General features: G+C 54.5%; 1 protein-coding gene across 1 annotated transcript in view; it reads left to right on the top strand.

Annotated features, from left to right (window-relative positions):
* The first annotated feature begins 499 nt into the window (after window positions 1-499).
* LOC131898592 (general transcription factor II-I repeat domain-containing protein 1-like) overlaps window positions 500-6,348 on the top strand; it is an 87,867-nt gene continuing 82,018 nt past the window's right edge. Inside the window, exon 1 of the mRNA XM_059249780.1 lies at window positions 500-620. The gene's annotated coding sequence lies outside the window, so the exon portion shown is untranslated. The remainder of the gene's footprint in view (window positions 621-6,348) is intronic.

Raw genomic sequence — 6,348 nt, 5'->3', positions numbered from 1 at the left:
TAAATAAATAAAAAAGGCCTGGGTCAGCCTATCCAAGATGGAAACCTGGGGTCCCTCCCTTCCCGACCTTGGACACTTCGGGATAAGAGTGACCAGCAGGGTAAGCCACCCAGGGATCCTCCAGGCGTCCTCTGGGTGACCTTGAAGTATCCTGGTCTCCCGGGGGAGGGGGTTCTAATCCGCGGCTGGGGGACTCTCAAGGCCCCAAGGTTGTGAGTCCTCCCCCACGGTGGCACGGGGCGGGCCGTGCGGGCTAATCCCGTATGTAAATGACAGCCAATGGAGGGTGGTGTTGCGCGGGGCTGGGATTAGGGCCGGGGCGAATGGCTGGCAATCTTACTGGGATTACAGAACAAAGAGAGAACCTCCCAGAGCCCGGGCTCGGCTTCGCGCTCGCTCCGCGCCCCGCCCTCCGCCGCAGCCCGCGCCGGGGGTGGGGGCCCCGCGCAGCCCCCGGCCGGCCGCCCGCACCGCGTCCGCCCTCCTTCCCTCCCTCCCTCCGCTGATCCTGTTCCCCCATTCCCGGATTATTAACTCGGCAACCAGAGGCGACTGGATCCACCGAGTCCTGGCCACCGGGCCGGGGCCGGGGCGCCCGGAGCGCTTGGGGATCCTGCAAGGTAAAAAAGGAGAAAGTTTGACGAGGGGTGGGGTGGGAGTGGGGGCTGGGGTGGAGAATGATGGAGAGGGGGTGCTCAGGAGCTCGCCTTGGCCTTGAGCCCCTGTTTTGTACACCCACCCCCCACCCCCCCCTTTCAGTGTGTTGTGTGCATGGGAGGTCCCTTCCCTTCCCCTCCCCCTCCAGGTGTCTCCGTTCTAAGGCCCGCCTTTTGGGGTGTGTGTGCACGTGATCGGGATTATAATTCGAGTTTGGAGGGGGATGGGTTGGGATGGTCAGCTTCTTCCCTCCGGATACCTGCTGGAATCGGGGAAAGCGGGCACCCCTCTTACCCTCACATTCCCTGGAGGTGGAGAGAGAGGCGCCCCACTGGCCTGGAGCCCAGCAGGCCCGGATACAGTTGGGCGAATGAGGTCAGTGGTGCTGCCCTGCCGTGGGAGGTTGGTGGAAGGGGCGTCGGGAAGAGGCTTTAAAGACCTCCTCCCCCCCGGCTTTTTTACCCCTCTCCTGTCTCCCAAAGCGCGAGCCGAGTCCGCACACTGTGCCCCAGAGCGGGTGGTTTCTTTTTTTTGGGGGGGGTCACCCTGGAAAGGGGCTGGCTGGCGTGGTAGGAGCCGGACCTCTTTGGTTGGTTGGGGGTGACGGTAGTGGCAGACTTAGGGTGGCAGCTAAGAGGGGCACAGAGGGTGCCAAGGAACAAGTTGGGGGAGCCTGGGCTGTGGGTGGTCTCTGAGTTCTTCAGGAGGAGGGGGAGGGGCCGAAGGGTGCTCCGTGGCTCCCCATCCGGAGTTCAAGAAGTGATCTTGATCGTCGTGACACCCCCCGGCCTTGCCGCCAGGCAGGAGCCGAGAGTGCAACCTTTCCCCGGCCTAGGCCCCGGGGGCTGGAAAGCTGGGGGAACGTGGCTCTGAAGAGTTCTTCTGCCCTGTCAGGAGGCTAGTGGAGCTGTAGCTTTGGCATCTGGTCTGGCGACCTGGCATCCCAGGAGTAGACTTGAGGTGGCGGTTCCTGGGTCCCCATCCTGGGGAAGTGAAGGAACTCGGGAGCTGGGCTCACCTATGGAGTGTGTGTATCTGGAATGTGGGGTGCGATGGCCGGGCTCCCGCAGCTCTTTAGAGGAGTGGGGATCTACGGGGGGGGGGGGGGGCTTCTCCTCCGGCTCGGAGTGCAGAGGCAGCGTCCGGGGTGCTCAGTGGTCAGTGCGCCGTGTGTGTTCCTCTGTTGTGGTCCTCCAGTCTCTGGCCTTGGGAGGTGCCTTGATCGGTTCATTTATTTTAGCAGCGTCATTCCCAGAGGGAAAGGGCACCGGCATCGATTATTTATTCTATTTGGAGCAAGAGGAAGTGGTAGGAGACTGGTGGCTGGCAGCTGGGAGGGGCTGGGTAGTGAGTGGGGCATCAAAATGGGGTGCCCCTACCGTCCGGTATCTCGACATCGTAAGTCACCTGTTTAGGGCTTCAGGAGTGGGTGAGGTTGACTTTGGCCTCTTTAGAGACGCTATCCGCAGACCTAGAAACAGGCCTTAGCCTGGAGGTGAGGGGGGCGGGGGCGTCGGAACCCCCTAGCCGGTTTCTGTGTTGTGGAAAGCTCACACTGTATCTCATTCTATAGCCAGTTCTGAGGATGACCTAGAAATTGCCGGTTCCAACTCCAAGGGTCCCAGTGGATCCCAGACAGGGAAACAGGGAAAGGATTGGGTCTATGCAGTCCTCCTTGGCTGGTCGTTGGACACAAGAGTTTGGTCTTGGGGACAGTATCTCGAGGGGGCATGCCTGACTTTACTAAATCATCTAGATTCGGGGGAGAAGGGTCATTTATTTACATACTAATGACATTTTTGTTATCATTTAAGGCAGGCTCCCGGGAGCCCAGCCGGCTCCTGACACGCGGCAGCAGTCTAGTGCCTTGGTACTTGGAAATAGTCCGAAAGGCAGACATAGTAATGAGGGAGGTCTCGGAGGCAGCTGCTCAGTTGCTGTATGTGCAAAGATCGGGGCGTGTTCGGTTGGGTAATAGCTGGGTTGTTGGGGACCCGAGCTGAGCTTCCCTGGTGAGAAGGCTTGGGGTATTCATCGTGGTTTGAGTGTGACCTCGGGACCACAGACAGCATCCCCTGGTTTTTCTCACCTTGGCCCACCTGCGAGGACACCCTGGAAGCGCTCAGGGGACACTTCTGTGGGCCCGGCTAAGGGAGGGTGTGTAATCGTGTAGAATTTTCCTCTTTTCTTTCAAACTTCAAGACTTGCCGGGTTACACTTTTGTCCCCAGAGCCTACCACATCTGTCCTGGCTTTCTTCCGTCTTTATATTGCTTAGCTGTTCAAGTGTGTCCCCTTGATTGCACTCGGTGTAAGTGGGGATGGGCTCTTGATGTTCACTTGTTGAGTGGCTACATGTTGGAGTGAACAACTGAAACCCCCTGTTAATTTTCTCGTGTGTGTGTGTGTGTGTGTGTGTGTGTGTGTGTGTGTGTACTCATGCTGTGAAGCAGTAGGCTAATGAGGTAGTTACTTTATAGCTCAGGCTGACCTGTAACTCAGGACAATCCTCCTCTTTCAGTCTCCCAAATGCTGGGATCACAGGCATGTCCTAGTGTTTTTCTAGGACATCCTGGTTCCCAAGGGACACCCTGTCAAGTTACTCCAACCTATGTATTCCCCCAAACACAAACCTGGCACTGTGTTCTCCAGTCTGATCCTTTCTGCATCTCTCTCTGTGTTCAGTGTGTGTGTGTGTGTGTGTGTGTGTGTGTGTGTGTGTGTGTGTGTGTGCGCGCACATGTGACAAGCGGCCAGTGACACAAGCCAGGTTCTTTGGGACAAGCCAGCTGCCTGGAGCCTGCAGAAACCTTGACAGACACTTGAAAAGCAAGATTTGTGGGGGTTAATTCAGAAGCCCCAGGGGACAGAGCAGGATCCCCACCTCACACTGAGTTGGTTTTGTGTTTATTTTATTGATTAACTTACTATTTAAAACAGGGTCTCACTATGTAGCCCAGGTTGTCCTTGAACTTATGATCTTCCTACTTCAGCCCTCCCAAGTATTAGGATTGCCGGCAAGTGCCACCATGCTTGGCGTGACTCAGGGTGCTCAAAGGCACTCCTGGATAAGGAGAGGTGGAGACGTGGACCCTTCAGAGAGTAGAGAAGTCCCAGCAGAGACTTACAGTGGAGGGGGGGGGGCTGGAAGAAGATGGATTTCTGGCCTTAGGAGTGGAATAGCACGGAGGAGCGGGGGAGCCCCTGGTCAGCACGCCTGTCTGTGGTCTAACAACCCCGATGGGAGCTGGGGAAATAGGTAGAGTGCTTGGCACCTGATCCTGAGGATGTACATCAATCCTAGCACCCATATAAAGAGCCAGACATGGTTGTGATCATTTGTTAATACAGTACTGGGGACAAGGGGACAAATGGACCCCTGGGGCTTGCTGGCCAGCCCATCTATCTAGCGTATTTGGTGAGTGTCAGGTCCCAGCGATAGGCCTGGTCTTAAAACAACACAACAAGGTAGTTGAAAGTAATGGTACAAGCATTTGGGGAGGTGGAGGCAGGTGGATGGATCTCTGTGAGTTCGAGGCCTGCCAAGTCTACATAGTGAGTTCCAGGCCAGCTGGGGTACGTCGTATTGAGACCCTGTCTCAAAAACTAAACAAGGTGGGCGACCCTCCAGAGGAACAGCGCGCCACCCCCACTTCTGGCTTCTGCGTGTGCTTGTATATACACACACACTAGAGTGTTGCAGGATATTCGATCACACTGTGAACCCCCGAGATTGCGTGCCTTACTGGAAAAACTTGTTTCTAGTTGTGGTGTGGCTCAGCCCTAGCACACACCTGTAATCCAAGAGTTTTCTGCTTGAACGTTATAAACAGGATTAAGTCGGCCATAGGTCGGGAGGTGGAGCCAGCAACCCGTTGACAGGAAGTGAACGTAGGATTATTAAGAAAAAAACCATAGAGAATAAGGGGGAGTCAGGAGGATGGACAGAGAGACGCGCAGGAAGTAGAAGGGAGGCCCATGGAGTTTGAGAGACATGTTTGAGATGGTAGGAGAGAGGAGAGGCTTATGGGACATTGGTGGAGGAGGAAGGTCAGCTGGGTGCTGTCTCTGCCTCTCTGAGCTAGCAGGCTCTCACCCCAGCATCTGGCTCCCGAACCTTTGTTGTTAAAATTGAACGATTGAGATTTTGTTAAAAAACAACACTAAATAAAGAACAGAAAACTAATGTGACCCTGACTCTACCTCCCCATGGGCAGATCGTCATGGCTGGCTTGAAGTCTTCCTTCTTTCTAGTCTTCCTGTTTTGATGGTCACTTAGGTTCAGGGGCTTCTTGAGGGTGCACAGGGTGGTGGGAAGCTGGGCAGCCTGGGTTCTCTGGCAGTTCACCCCCCGCCTTGCCCTCTGACCCAAGAGGGACCTTTGCAGCTGCACCTACCTTGGATCATCTCTCTAGAAGGACCTAGCTGACGCGGGCTGTGATTGGATGCCTTGTCAATTTCAGACGCAGTGCCCCAGGTGATGGTTATGGACAGGAAGAGGCTCCGAGCGCCGACTCAGTGGAGACCAGTTTTCCTTCGGTGGATGGACTTTATCCATCTATGGGTGTGGGATGATTCATGGAATGTTCTGGACAGGGAGTGTGTGGGGCTCTCATTCCAGACACCTTTCTTCTTGACCCTGAGTGGAGAGCCTGGTTGACCTGGAGCTATTTACAGGCTCACCTGTCTGCCTCCTTCGGGACCACCTGCTGCTGAAGTCTAGATTTAGCTAATAAAAATAAGGGCGGCTGGTTAAATTTGGACTGCTGCAGATAAGTTAGAGATGACGCAGTTCAACCAACAACTACTGTTCATTTATAGAGCACCCTGAACTGGAGCTCTTGGGGTTTATCTGCTAGGCCTCTAGTTCTGTCTTGTAGGGGACTGGGGGTATGGGGGCAGAGGAGGGAGGGCCTTGGGGTCAGGGCTCACCTTAAGGGACAGAGCAAGTTGGCCTGATGTATAGTTCTTTTAACTTTTTTTTTGTGTGGATGATGTGTGTATACATGTGTATATGTATATGTGAGTTTGTGTGTGAGAGTGTGTGTGTTTTTTTTACCTTGGTTTTGTTTGTTTAGATTTTTTTTTTTTTTTTTTTTTTGGTTTTTCGAGACAGGGTTTCTCAGTGTAGCTTTGTGCCTTTCCTAGAACTCACTTGGTAGCCCAGGCTGGCCTCGAACTCACAGAGATCTGCCTGGCTCTGCCTCTCGAGTGCTGGGATTAAAGGTGTGCACCACCACCGCCCGACTAGATTTGTTTTATTTTTAATGTGTGTGTATGTGTGTGTGTGTGTGTGTATGTATGTGTGTGCACATGCTTGTGTTGGCATATGGAAGCCAGAGGTGGCTGATCTCCTGGAGCTGGAGTTACAGGTGGCTATGAGCCTCCTGACATGGGTGCTGGGAGCCAAACTGGGGTCCTCTGCAAGGACAGTCCACGCTCTGACCCACTAAGCCATTTCTGCAACCTCTCCACCTTGAGTTTTGAGAAAGGGTCTCTCATTGGCCTAGAGCTTGCCATGTAAGCTTGGCTGACTATCCAGAGACAACCCCCACCCTACCCCACCCCCTGCTCAGGGATCTGCCTATATCTGCCTCCCCAGTGCTGGGATTACAGGCGCTACCACGCCCAGCTTTAATTATCATTGTGTGTGTATCACGTGCATGTGCACCAAGGTACATAGTTCAGAGGA

Source organism: Peromyscus eremicus, chromosome 23 (genome assembly GCF_949786415.1).
Source record: "Peromyscus eremicus chromosome 23, PerEre_H2_v1, whole genome shotgun sequence".
NCBI classification, from domain to species: domain Eukaryota; kingdom Metazoa; phylum Chordata; class Mammalia; order Rodentia; family Cricetidae; genus Peromyscus; species Peromyscus eremicus.
The sequence above is the reverse complement of the archived record's forward strand: the minus strand, read 5'-3'. Positions and strand labels throughout refer to the sequence as shown.